Source organism: Elephas maximus, chromosome 1 (genome assembly GCF_024166365.1).
Source record: "Elephas maximus indicus isolate mEleMax1 chromosome 1, mEleMax1 primary haplotype, whole genome shotgun sequence".
Taxonomy (NCBI): domain Eukaryota; kingdom Metazoa; phylum Chordata; class Mammalia; order Proboscidea; family Elephantidae; genus Elephas; species Elephas maximus.
In genome coordinates this window covers 213,004,113-213,018,709 of record NC_064819.1, presented here as the reverse complement: position 1 = coordinate 213,018,709, position 14,597 = coordinate 213,004,113, and positions in this window count along the sequence as shown.

The following is a 14,597-nucleotide window of genomic DNA, read 5'->3' as shown; positions in this document are numbered from 1 at the left end:
AGTAGGCTGGCAGATCCTACCCTTTCCCCACCTGTCTGGTAGTTCAGGTCATACTTTCCATATTCTTAGAAGACTGAACATGGACAGGTTTTGTAGCTCAAATGTCTTCCCATCCCTGGTTTAAGAACTGGGACTGGAACCTGACAGCCCTTAAGTGTGAAATCATTTATTAAATTCTTTCCAAGCAAAGAGAAAAACAAAACATTTAATTTTGGTGGGAGAAGCAATAAAATCCTGATCCTGGGATTTGTTGTGTTAGACATAGAGGAAGAGGACCATGATCAAGCTAGGGGCTCATCCAAGATCAGCAAATGGCACACTCTGACTTAGTGAAGGGCCCAATTCAGAGAGAGGGGAAGGAGACTCCCATCATTCATCCAAGGGCTGTGCTGCCCAGAGTGAAAGGTGTAAAGAAGCTGAAACCATGCTCCTTGAGATCCTTGATAGTCTGTCTCCAACAGAAGGTAGAATTGAAAGGGGGCAACTAAATAGCCTTAGCTGGCTTACCAAGGTTATGCTTGCTAGGGACAAAACGTCACCCCCAGTCAATTCAACAGTGACTCTTTTCAAACCTTAGTGTTAAAGAAAGAACATAATGAGTTAACAAAATTCCAGAATGCGGGTGGAGTTATTCGATGCAGTACCCTCACTCTATGGCTAATCAAAAAGAAGGAGCAAAGGCAAGAGAGCTGATTTTCTCTGAAGCAAAAAAATTAAATACACCTGTTTAGTGATCAGTTAGGTGCTCAGTTGCTACCCAAAATGTTGGCTGTTTGAACCCACCCAGTGGCTCTGTGGGAGAAAGACCTAGCCATCTGCTCTGGTGAAGACTGCAGCCTAGAAAACCCTATGGGGCAGTTCTGCTTTGTTACATGGGGTCGCTATGAGTTGAAATTGACTTGACGCCACCTGACAAAGAGTGATCTTTTGGCAGGGCAATCAATCCTCCTACCTGCTGAATACAGATGGAAATATGGACGGCATCCGTCTTGCCTTCCCTCCCTCTAGTCTGTTGGACCTTCTCTAACACCCCTTCCTTATGCACCTTCTCTTCCTCCCCCCTTTCTGCTTTTCTTCTCCTTTCATCATTCTCTCTTTTGTTATGATTTTCTCTCTCTGGGTCCTCCCACCTCATTCAAAAAGAATTTCAGTCAGCTTACATGATAAATATATTGCTTGACTAACGCATAGATGAATACATGAGACATAATGGCAGAATAAAGAGAATAGTACAAGGGGAAGCCAGAATTAGGCCGTTGTTGTTAGTTGAGGTCAAGTGAGCTCCAACTCACAGTGACCCCATGTACAACAGAATAAATTTTGCCTGGTCCTACACCATCTTTGTGATTGCCAGTATTTTTGAATCCATTGTTGTGGCTATTATAGTGCCTTCCAACCTGGGGGGGGGGGTTCATCTTTCAGAACTATATCTGAAAATATTCTGTTATGATCCATAGGATTTTCATTGGCTTATTTTCAGAAGGAAATTTCCAGACTTCTTAGTCTGTCTTCTCGTGGAAGTGCCACTGAAACCTGTCCATTATGGGTGACCCTGCTGGTATTTGGAATACCAATAGCATAGATTCCAGGATCATAGCAATATACAAGTCACCACAGTATGACAAACTGACAGACAGATGTGAAGAATAAGGTTAGTACACCTCATTCATGCCGTGAAGTTCTTGCCTTCTCTAGAGGAGATTGTGTGTTGGCTCTGAGCTTTCAAATAGCTAATGTGAAGCAGGAATCAGGATCTTATTACATGATTTCTTTTCAGTGGCTTAAGAGGAGCACATCTTGGGTGGGTACTGAGACCAGATAGAAATTGTATTTGGGGGTTTGCAACATTGAGTATATCCCAGAGAAACTTTGTCAGGTTTTAAACAGGAAACAATTATGATATTGATTTCAGATGGTCTCTTAATAGAGGGAACAGAATTCCTTACTTATCAAGTCCCAGTATTTCCCAGGTTCTCCTGACATGGAGATGAACGTGAAGTAGCTTGTGAGCTTCCAAGCAGAATTACAATAGGCTGTAACTGTATGCTAAATTCCTCTTTTAACCATTACAATTCAATGCCACAACTTACTTGAGTATGAAACAGTCATCTCGAAAAAGTTCAGGTATTGAATTTTGCGCAGTGGTTAAGAGTTCGACTCCTAACCAAAAGGTTAGCAGTGTGAATCCACCAGCCACTCCTTAGAAACCCTATGGGGCAGTTCTCCTTTGTCCTATGGGCTTGCTATGAGTCAGAATTGACTTGATGGGAATGGGTTTGGTAGGACAATGGTTAAAAGGCTTGTCTGCTAACAGAAAGGTCAGTGGTTCAAACCTACCAACTCTCCAGGAGAAAGATGTGGCAATCTGCTTTTGTAAAGATTTACAGCCTTGGAAACCCTATGGGGCAGTTCTACTCTGTCCTACAGGGTAGCCATGAGTTGTAATCAACTCGATGGCAGTAGGTATGGGAATGTCCTAATTCTCAACATGTGGCTTAATACTTTGAGAAGGTAATACTAACTTGCAGGATGTGATTCCAAGCAGAGCAGAGCTGTGGAGTGTCTGCTGGTTTCCAAACCATTCTTAAATTAAGGCTCTGCAATCTGTTACATAAATCTCTATTTTCTTATTTTAGGTTCAGCCAGCATTTTGCTAGTGAATAAATCAGACAACCCAGATGTCATTTCTCTCTGACTAGATATAAATCACCACCAAAAGGCTCGCTCGGTTTGCCAAATTTGCTTCACATGTCAATGAAATCTAACATTACTGCCCCAGGACTCTCCTCCTCTCATGCCAAGGAATAAAGAGATCATTCACCATCCATAGGGCATGAGAGGAGTTTATATCCCATGTTGAGCAATGAAGACTCCCCATGAGGTTTCACAGTGAGGTTTTACAGGACAGGCGCACCCCTTGCTGTCCTAACTGTGTATCAGCCTTGTTGATGAGGGTAAACTTCACAGGACTCGAAGAAGAAATAGAGTTTGTCATTAGCAATCCATTTCTTTAGTGGCTGTATTAGTCATAGAAGGCTACTACTATAAGAAACAACCCAAAACCTTAATGGCTTAACACCAACCAACGAGTTGACCAGTTGTCGTCGAGTTGATTCCAACTAATGGTGACCCCATGTGTGTCAGAGCAGAACTGTGCTTCATAGGCTTTTCAATGGCTGATTTTTCAGAAGCAGATCATCAGGACTTTCTTCTGAGGCACATCTGGGTGTAATCAAACTGCCAACCTTTCAATTAGTAGCCAGGCAAATTAACCATTTGCACTATCCAAGAATTCTTAGTGCCTTAACACAATGTAGATTTATTTCTTCCTTCAGTCACCCATCCAATGTGGGTGTTTGCATCTCTCAGTCATTCAGGGGCCTAGGCTTCCTCTATCTAGCGGCTTCATACACTCAGTGTCCTTCACTTGATCCTCTTCATCTGGCTGGAAGGGAAGAGAAGAGGTGGAGTATGTGCAGGTTTGTACAGGGAGTTTGATGTGTCAAGCCTGGGCGTAGTGAACATCACTTCCTCCCACATTGCACTGGTCACAGCTCAGAGAGTCATGGACCCTCCTAGCTATAAGGAAGCTAGGAAATGTGGCTGATTTCTGAGTCTAGAAGAAAAAGAAATGAATTTCTGAGCCTCTGGCCAGCTCTGCCATAGATCCCAGCCTCCTTACCTTTCCTTCTTCTTCCTCCCTTAGCCCTTCCTTCCTTTCCAGAGTCTGCCTAGTTGTAGGTGCTTGGGTGAGAGATTGCCATTTCTCACTCACCCTAAAGATAGCCTTGTGGACTGGATACCAGATTTCCACACAGGGAAAACTAACACAGTGTTGAACAGGTGGTCTGGAAGGAAATTTAGAAACTATTAATTTTAAATGTCTTAATCATTAAGATTCAAAAGTATAGGAAATGAAAAAAGTATAACTGACATATATAATATCTGTATATTATTTTCTACAGAAAAGCTGCAAAATTCGTGACATGGTCTGTGATGGTTACTTTAATGTGTCAACTTGGCAACCGTACGCATCTCCTTAAATCATATGTATTCTCCAAATAAAGACAATAACAAAGTCATACTTCTGCCTAACATGATACAACTACCATGAACACAACAAAGTCATACTTCTGCCTAACATGATACAACTACCATGAACACAACTAAAAACATTCTAACCCCTTTTATATCCTATATCTTATGTTGTATGATAAGGAGGATCATTTCCTGGAGAAGAACATCACACTTTGTAAAGCAGAGAGTCAGCGAAAAAGAGGAAGACCCTCAGTGAGATACATTGATGAGATGGCCACAACAATGGGCTCAAGCATAACAATGATTGTGAGGATGGCACAGGACTGAGCAGTATTTCATTCTGTTGTGTATAGAGTCACTATGAGTCAGAACTGACTTGATAGCACCTAACAACAACAACAACACGATAAGGAATAGGATAAGGGAGATAAGAAAACAAAGATATTTGCTATATACAAGGATGCACATGCACACACACACAAACATATTCATGACGAAACAAAGGAGAAATACTCATAAAAATTACAGTTCTCATTTGTGCAACTGGACACATGGTATTAGCTGATATTTGTACCAAGAAGCACTTACTGATGAAGATCAAAGACTACAGCCTTCAGTATAAATTACACTTCAACATAAAGAAAACAAAAATCCTCACAACTGGATCAATAAGCAACATCATGATACATGGAGAAAGGACTGAAGTTGTCAAGGATTTCATTTTACTTGGATCCACCAAAATCAGCACCTATGGATGCAGCTGTGCCAAGCCAACCCCCCAAAAGCCCCCAAACCAAACCCATTGCCGACGAGTCGATTCAGACCCATAGTGACCTAAAGAACAGAGTAGAACTGTCCCATAGGGTTTCTAGAAGCACCTAGTGGATTTGAACCCTTGACTTCTTTGCAGGAAGCCATAGCTCTTAACCACTACACTACCAGGATTTCCACAGCTATGCTGCCAGTATTCAAATACCAGCAGGGTCACATATGGTGGACAGGTTTCAGCTGAGCTTCCAAACAAAGACAGGCTGGGGAGAAAGACCTGGAGGTCTACTTCTGAAAAGAATTATCCAGTGAAAACCTTATGAATAGCAGTGGAACACTGTCTGATATAGTGCCAGAAGATGAGTCCCTCAGGTTGGAAGGCACTCAAAAGATGACCAGGGAAGAGCTGCCTTCTCCAAGTAGAGTCGAACTAAATGACGTGGATGGAGTCTAGCTTTTGGAACCTTCATCTGCTGATGTGGCAAGACTTAAAATGAGAAGAAATAGCTGCAAACATTCACTAATAATCGGAATGTGGAATGTACGAAGTATGAATCTAGGAAAATCAGAAATAGTAAAAATGAAATGGAATGTGTAAACACCAATATCCTAGGCATTAGTGAGCTGAAATGGACTGGTTTTGGCTATTTCGAATAGAACAATCATATGGCCTACTATGTTGGGAATAAAAACTTGAAGAGGATTGGCATTACATGAGTGGTGAAAAAGAACATTTCAGTATCTATATGTCATGGATTGAATTATGTCCCCCCAAAAATGTGTGTATCAACTTAGTTAGGCCATGATTCCCAGTATTCTGTGGTTGTCCTCCATTTTGTGATTGTAATTTTATGTTAAAGAGGATTAGGGTGGGATTATAACACCCTTTTTTTTTTTTTATCAGGACACATCCCTGATCCAATGTAAAGGGAGTTTCATTGGGGTGTGGGCTGCACTGCTTTTTATCTCTCAAGAGATAAAAGGAAAGGGAAGCTAGCAGAGAGTTGGTGACCTCATGCCATGAAGATATTAGTGCCAGGAGTAGAATACATCCTTTGGACCTGAGGTTCCTACGCTGAGGTGCTCCCAGACCGAGGGAAGACTGATGCATCACAAGGACCTTCCTCCTGAACTGACAGAGAGAGCCTTCCCCTGGAGCTGACACCCTGAATTTGGACTTGTAGCCTACTGGACTGTGAGACAATAAACTTCTCTTTGTTAAAGCCATCCACTTGTGATATTTCTGTTAAAGCAGCACTAGATGACTAAGACATTATCCTAAAGATTTTTACCAACTTCTGCATTCTGAAATGGATGGAACATACAATCAGGATGCATTGATAATTACTGATGATTGCATTGCAAAAGTTGGAAATAAAGAAGAAGAATTGGTAGTTGGAAAATATGATTTTGGTGATAGAAACGATGCCAGAGATCACATGACAGAATTTGCAAGACCAGCAACTTCTCCACTGCAAATACCTTTTTTCAACAACATAAAACGGTGACTATACACATGGACTTTGCCAGATGGAATATACAGGAATCAAATTCACTACATCCATGGAAAGAGACCATGGAAAAGCTCAACAACATCAGTCAGAACAAGGCCAGGGGCTGAGTGTGGAACAGACCATCAGTTATTCATATGCAAGTTCAAATTGAAGCTAAAAAAAATTAGAATAAGTCCAAGAGAGCCAAAGCATGACCTTGAGTATATCCCACCTGAATTTAGAGATCATCTCAAGAATAAATTTGACACATTGAACACTAATGACCGAAGACCAGAAGAGTTGTGGAATGACATCAAGGACATCATACATGAAAAAACAAGAGGTCATTAAAAAGACAGGAAAGAAAGAAAAGACCAAAATGGATGTCAGAAGAGACTCTGAAACTTACTCTTGAACACTGAGTAGCTAAAGCTAATGGAAGAAATGATGAAGTAAAAGAACTGAACAGAAGATTTCAAAGGGCAACTTGAGAAGAAAAAGTAAATATTATAATGAAATGTGTGAAGACTTCAAGATAAAAAGCCAAAAGGGAAGAACACACTTGGCATTTCTCAAGCTCAAAGAGCTGAAGAAATTCAAGCCTTGAGTTGCAATATTGAAGGATTCTGTGGGGAAATTTTAAACGACACAGGAAGCATCAAAAGAAGATGGAAGGAAAACGCAGAATCACTATACCAAAAATAGTTGGTTGACATTCAACCCATTTCAGGATGTAACATATGGTCAAGAACCAATGGTACTGAAGGGAGAGGTCTAAGTTGCACTGAAGGCATTGGCAGAAATACAGGGCTCCAGGAATTGATGGAATACTCATTGAAATATTTCAACAAATGAATGCAGCATTGTTAGTGCTCACTCATCTATGACAAGAAATTTGGAAGACTGCTACCTGGCCAACCAACTGGAAGAGATCCATATTTGTACCCATTCAAAAGAAAGGTGATCCAACAGAATGTGGAAATTATCTAAGAATATCATTAATATCACACACAAGTAAAATTTTGCTGAAGATCATTCAAAATCGATTGCAGCCCTACAATGACAGGAACTGCCAGAAATGCAAGCCGGATTTAGAAGAGGACGTGAAACAAGCGATATCATTGCTGATGTCATATGAATTTTGGCTGAAAGGAGAGAATACCAGAAAGGTGTTTACATGTGATTTATTGACTATGCAAAGGCATTAGGCTGTGTGGACCATAACCAATTATGGATAACATTGCAAAGAATGGGAAATCCAGAACATTTACTAGTGCTCATGAGGAACCTGTACCTAGTCCAAGAGGTAGCCAAAGGTGTGCACCAGGGTTGATATTTTACCATATTTATTCAATCCATACTCTGAGTGGAAACACTGGTGTCATAGTGATTAAGAGCTATGGCTGCTAACCAAAAGGTCAGCTGCTTGAATCCACCAGGCACTCCTTGGAAATTATATGGGTCAGTTCTACTCTGTCCTACAGGGTCACTATAAATTGGAATCAACTTAACGGCAAGGGATTTTTTTGGTTTATATGCTGAGCAAATAATCTGAGAAGCTGGACTATATAAAGAAGAAAGCAGCATAGGATTGGAGAGAGACTCATTAACAAGCTGCATTATGCATGTGACACAACCTTGCTTGCTGAAAGTAAAGAAGACTTGAAGCACTTACTGATGAAGGCCAAAGAGCACAGCCTTCAGTATAGATTACTCGTCAATATAAAGAAAACAAAAATCCTCACAACTGGACCAATAAGCAACATCAAGATAAATGGAAAAAAGATTGAAGTTAAGGATTTCATTTTATTTGGATCCACAATCAACGACCATCAAAGAAACATTAAAGAAATCAAACGACACATTGCATTGGGCAAATCTGCTGCAAAAGACCTCTTTCAAATGATAAAAAACAAAGATGTCCCTTTAAGGACTAAGGTGTGCCTGACCCAAGCCATGGTGTTTTCAGTTGCCTGGGGCCCTCATAGTGAAATGGTTAAGAGCTAAGGCTACTAATCAACTCGGTAGCAACAGGTTTGGTTTATTGGTTTTCACATGTGTATGGACAATGAATAAGGAAGACAGAAGAAGAATTGATGTCTTTGAACTATGGTATTGGCAAAGAATATTGAATATGCTATGGACTGCCAGGAGAACGAACAAATCTGTCTTGGAAGAAATACAGCTAAAATGTTGCTTAGAAGTGAAGATGACGAGACTACCTCTTACATACTTTGGACATGTTAACAGGAGGGACCAGTCCCTGGAGAAGGACATCATGCTTTGTAAAGCAGAGGTTCAGCGAAAAAAAGGAAGACTCTCAACAAGATGGATTGACACAGTGGCTATATCAATGGGCTCAAGCATAACAACAATTGTAAGAATGGCCGCAGGATGGGGCAGTGTTTTGTTCTGTTGTACTTAATGGTAGCTAAGAGTCGGAGCTGACTTGATGGCACCTAACAACAGACGTGGTCCTGGTCAGAGTCCTTAAGTGGGACTGTGAGTGCCTTGGGGCTAGGATTTTGTAGTCTCAGTGCCTGACCTAGCACCTTACATAAAGTAGACTTAAGGAATTATAGTTAAAATTGAATACATTTGGCAGAAATCCAAGTGTATCTCCTTAAATCTTTTCATTTCAAATTAGATAATTATATCTTATTATTGCACAGGATAAGAAAATACAAATAAAAACGAGAAGAAGGAGGACCAGGAAGAGGAGGAGAAGGAGAAAAAAAATCACCTGTATTCCTACTCAGAGATAATCAATATTAAAATTTTAATTTATATCCTTCTAGATTTTTTATGCATAAAAATATACATATATCCTTCAGTAAAAATGGGATTATGTGCTACATACAGTTTTATAAACTGCTTCTTTAACTTAACATCAGATATGGACATCTTTCATCCCAGCTCTGGTGGTGCAGTGGTTAAGAGCTCAGCTGCTAACCAAATGGTAAGCAGTTTGAATCCACCAGCCACTCCTTGGAAACCTTATGGGGCAGTTCTTCTCTGTGCTATAGCGTCATTATGAGTCAGAATCGACTCAACAACGAGGGGTAGAAAATTTAAAGCTACATAATTCCGTTCTTTTTACCTTAAGAAAAAAACAAGATAGAACAGGACAAAAGTCCACTTATATTACTCAGAATATTACTTTTTAAGAGTTAAAATTTACAAACAACCTGAACATCTACAGTTTAAAAGCAGATTAAGTAATTATGAAACATCCCAAAATGAAATTATGTAGCTTTAAATTTACTCCCCCTTGCCATTGAGTCAGACTCTATGGGGCAATTTGACTCTGTCCTATGGGGTCGCTATGAGTCAGAATCAGCTCAACGGCAACGGTTTTAAAGTCAACCCAAGGAATACAATTGTGGTGTCAAAGGCACGCACATTTAAAATATTTTGGCTTCTATTGTCAAATGGCTCCCAAATGACCTCCACCAGCAGAGTTTGTGTTCAGGAATGTGGGGTAATCCTAACCATGGCTGCTTGAAGAAACACCAGATATAATTCCATAGACTGCAAGCTACTTGCTGCCGTGGAGTTGATTCCGACTCCTAGTGACCCTACAGGACAGAGTAGAACTGCCCCATAGGGTTTCTAAGGCTGTAATCTTTACGGATGCAGATTGCCACATCTTTCTCCCAAGGAACGGCTGTGGGAACCGCGGACTTTTCCATTAGCTTCTGTCAGTGTATTTTCTTCTAGGCTACAGTTAAGAGGAGTAAGACTCTTGTACCTTGCAGAATATCCTGTATGTTTTTGTTTTTCTTTGCAAAGTCATAAATTCTGGCTATTTATTAACTGTTATTCATCAAATTACAGAGTAATTACAACGCCTCATTCACAATAGCAATGAATGCTGACCTGGGGTTTTTTTTTTTTTGCTAAATGATCTGCAGACCCTAATTAACTTCCGGTTTACTTTCCTTAGTTTCAGTAATTTCTTCGTTCAGGCTTGTTGTTAACGGTGATGATTCCGGTGATGAATGCGTACATGTACTGAGAAAAATCTGAAGAGTCAATTTCCCCAATGCTAAGATACTCCTATGTAGGAGAATGCATTTCTCCTCTCCATCTTTATCAGGATAAAGAAATTTTGAGCTCATCATTACAGGTTTCTGATAAAGATTCCAGCTCAACGTGTTGGATCCATTAATTCAGATATTCTCGATCATAACAGCCAATGACTTTTTTCCAAAGGTGATCAAGGGCACCTGTCTGATCTTGATTCAAATACATCAAATTAGAAATTTAAATTTTAGAAAGAGGGAAACTTGTACATCATCTACCACTAACCCCTAGGCTCAGTCACTCATCTTTCAGTCACTGAGAACTGTGTGAGGCTGAGAGGAGTGAAGTTTCCATATAGGTTAAATGTAAATAGTGAAAGTGAAAAAACAGTGTGTTTTTTATTTAGTAGATTACATATGAAATAATTGTTTAAAATTGGGCATTGTATCAGTTTTCCCCCCCTTATGAGATTTTTAATGAAGAAATTAAAGACTGTTAAAGGAGACAGAAGGAATTAAGAAAAGGATAGCACATAAATTAGAAAAACATTGGCTACGCACAGAACACAATTTTATGCAAAGTATAGCCAGAGATTTCGTTCTTGGGTACTTTTTTGATGTCGATTTTAGTTTATTTTTAAAATGTCTCTTTTCTAAATGTACAAATTACGTAGAAGAGAATTGTAATAATTTTTCATTTCTACTTGCAAAGGAACAATTCATTTTGCTTTATTCATTTTGTTGTTGAATTTTAGAAAGCTTGAGTAAATAAATTCTATTAACCTGGAAGCCCAAACTGACATTGTTACAATTTCCCTTTCTTCCTTCACTGACTATCTCATTTACTATAGAGGAATTCTTTCCTCAGTGTTGTTTTCACCCTAAAATACGAGCTTCCTTAGAGAAAATTCTTGACTTATTCACCACTGTCTTCCCAGCACCTAAAACAATATACTGAGATCGAAATAAATACTTGTTGAAGGTGTGTGTAAATAAATGGAAGCAATAAATGGGGCCTTTCCTCCATTTTGTGATTGTAATTTTATGTTAAAGAGGATTAGGGTGGGATTGTAACACCCATACCAGGTCACATCCCTAATCCAGTATAAAGGGTATTTCCCTGGGGTGTCTTGGGCATATAAAATTATTATGCCATAAAAAAAAAAGCCATAATGCCCTGAATATAGACCTGAAGGCAAATTAGATAATTTTATAAACTACATGAAAGCTACATCAAAAGTTTACTCATTCACTCTTTCACCCATTCATTCATTCATAAATGTATTTTGTGTGTAAGGCACTAGGTTAGCAGTGAATAAAACAGAATTTGTAAGAATTTAATTCACTGATGATTAAAAAGCCTGTTCAAACTCAGCTGGTATGATGACAAGCATGATGGATTTGAATATCCAGGGAAGAGTCTTTCCCCTGGGACACTCTTTTACAAGGTACCTGAGGGTCATGACTGCTTTTCTAACAGGTCTTGAAAACTGAGAGACTTGTGCAAGTTTCTGCCCCTAGACTGGCAACTCCTTAAGGGCAGAAATAATGTATTTTCTTCTATATCTTATAAAGAATAGAGCCTTTCTTCTAACTGGAAATCAATATATATGTTTCTTGATTGAATTATACTGCTTCCAACTTACTAACGACTGAAGAGATTTAGAGTGGTAACAATGATTCTAGTTAGTTGTCCAGGAGGAACTGGAATGGAGATGGCTTGCCTCATGAAAACTGTCTCTATTGAGTACTCCTAAGATCTTTATAAAAATGAAAACGTGGTAGAGGTTCCTAGAGTCTTAAAGTGGTGGGTGTTTATCGTGTGTTATCTGAAGAAAGCAATATCTTCCTTCATTCCTTTAATCCACCACAAAAAGTTTGATGGAGGGAAGGAAGAAGTGATAGCCAAATTTTGTTGAAGCCCTTTTCCCAACAGTAAAATTCTAATTAAATAAGAGTTAGATCCAGAATAGACTAAAGTATAAGATGGGATAAAAGAAGACCCTTGCGATAACATAATGAGAGAAGTATTTTTAAACTAAATTAACACTGTTTGAAAAATGAGGCAAACTTGATCCTCTCAAATCTGGGACTCACTCACAAGAAGTGCAGTTTTATACATATAAGCACAGATGTGTAGTGACAGATATTCACATAAGAGAAAAGACCATTCTAAGGACAAACGGACATGAATTGGCCATATAAATCTTTGGAACAATCATAGATGAGTCGTGGAAAATTATAATGAAGAATGCATTTTAATAAAAATTTTATGATTTAGCCAAGGTATCTCAATTTTTTTTTTTTTAATTGTACTGATTAGCAAGAAAGGAAAGACCATTCTATGGACAATTTGCCATAATTTTACATTAAGGTCTTTCAAGGTCATAAGCTTTTAGAAGCCCCAAACTGATTCTTTGTGTAGATATCCTGGTCTGTAGTATAAGTTATAATGGATCATAAAGCACAAAGGATAATGTATAAAAGGAAGTGCAGCTAGCCTGCTGTGCTGTTCAAATGTGATGGCTTTGCTCTATGAAGTCATCTGGGGACTCAGGCTCCTTCTGTCTTCTTATTCTGTTATTCTCACCATGTGGCTTCCATCTTGTGGTCTCACAAGTTGGTCTATGTCTTGTCATCATGTCTTGGTCAGTCAGCAGAGTGAAGGCGTACCTCTTCTTCTTTAATGGCATGTTATAGAATGTATACATTAATTCAGCTCACCTTCCATTGACCAGCACTTAGTCACACGGACACACTTAACTTCAAAGAATGCTGGGAAATGTAGTCTTTATCTGGGTGCCTCAGTTAAAAAAAAAAAAATCCACTGCTGTGAAGTTAATTCCAACTCACAGCGACCCTATAGGGTGCCCCAGTACCTAGCCAAAATTTATGGATGAGAGGCAAAGAAAAAAGATACTAGGAGCAATTAATAGAAAAAAAAATTCTTTTTTTTTTTTTTTCACCACTGGCCACCAGGGTTTCCTTTTTTTTTTTTTACCACTGGCCACAAGAGAGGCATGTGAGTAGAGATTTGAAACAGAGATGGTGCAGGCTGAGTAAAGAGGCTGGAGTATGTGAAATTGTGCAGTGGGAAACAGGAGTGGAAAGTCAAGCTGCAGTCAATGAGTAAATTGATGATGATGGACACAGTGCAGTATTAATATTCATTGAGAGCTTACCATAGACCAGGCATTGTCCTAGGTTATTTGACTCCTTCATTTAATCCATCAAACAACCCTCTGAGGTAAATATGATTATTATTTCCATTTGTGAGATGAAAAAACTATGGCACAGACAGCTAAACAACTTAAGAGCATATACCTAAAAGTGCTAAGGTTGAAATGATGAACAGATACATAACTTTTGAGGACAGCACAAGGAAACATTTTTGAAAGTTGGCCTCCTGCATTCTTCATAACACTTCTGCACTAAGATTCTTCCAAGCGGTGCCTGTTCACTTCCCTTGCTAATCATTAGGAAGTTGATCAGACCCAGGTGTCATTTTACTTTCACACACCAGAGATTATGAGAAGCAGGACGGTGAAGTAGGCACTGGTGGCTTTCAGCATCCCCCATGTCCCGGGGGTGACATGTGCTGCTCACGGTTCTACCTTTCCGCTTTTTCTGTGAGATAGTGAAGTGGAATGTGTTTTGCCCATGAATTGAGATCCAGATGCTGGTGTTCAATAGCTCTGTGGACTTGAGCCTTTCGCACTTCATCTTTTCTTGAATTAGTATATAAAAAACCCAGTTACCGTTAAGTTGATTCCAACTCGTGGCGACCTCATTTGTGTCAGAGTAGAACTGTGCTCCATAGGGTTTTCAATGGCTGATTTTTCAGAGGTAGATTCCAGGCCTTTCTTCAGAGGCCCTCTGGATGGACTGGAACCTCTAATGTTTTGGTTAATAGCTGAGCACTTATCTGTGCTGCCCAAGGGCTCCCCGATTAGTATGTTGTTGTTAGATGCCATCAAGACAATTTCAACTTATAGTGAACCCATGTGTTACAGAGTAGAACTGCCCCACAGGGTTTTCTTGGCTGTAATCTTTATGGAGGAAGATCACCAGGTCTTTCCCCTGTGGAGCCTCTGGGTGGGTTCCAACCACCAATCATTTGGTTAACAGTTGAGCACTTAACCATTTGCACCACCAGGGATCCTTCCCAGTTAGTATACCAAACCAAACCAGACCAAACCAAACCCATTGCCGTCGAGTCGATGCCGACTCATAGCAACACTATAGGACAGTGTAGAACTGCCCCATGGGGTTT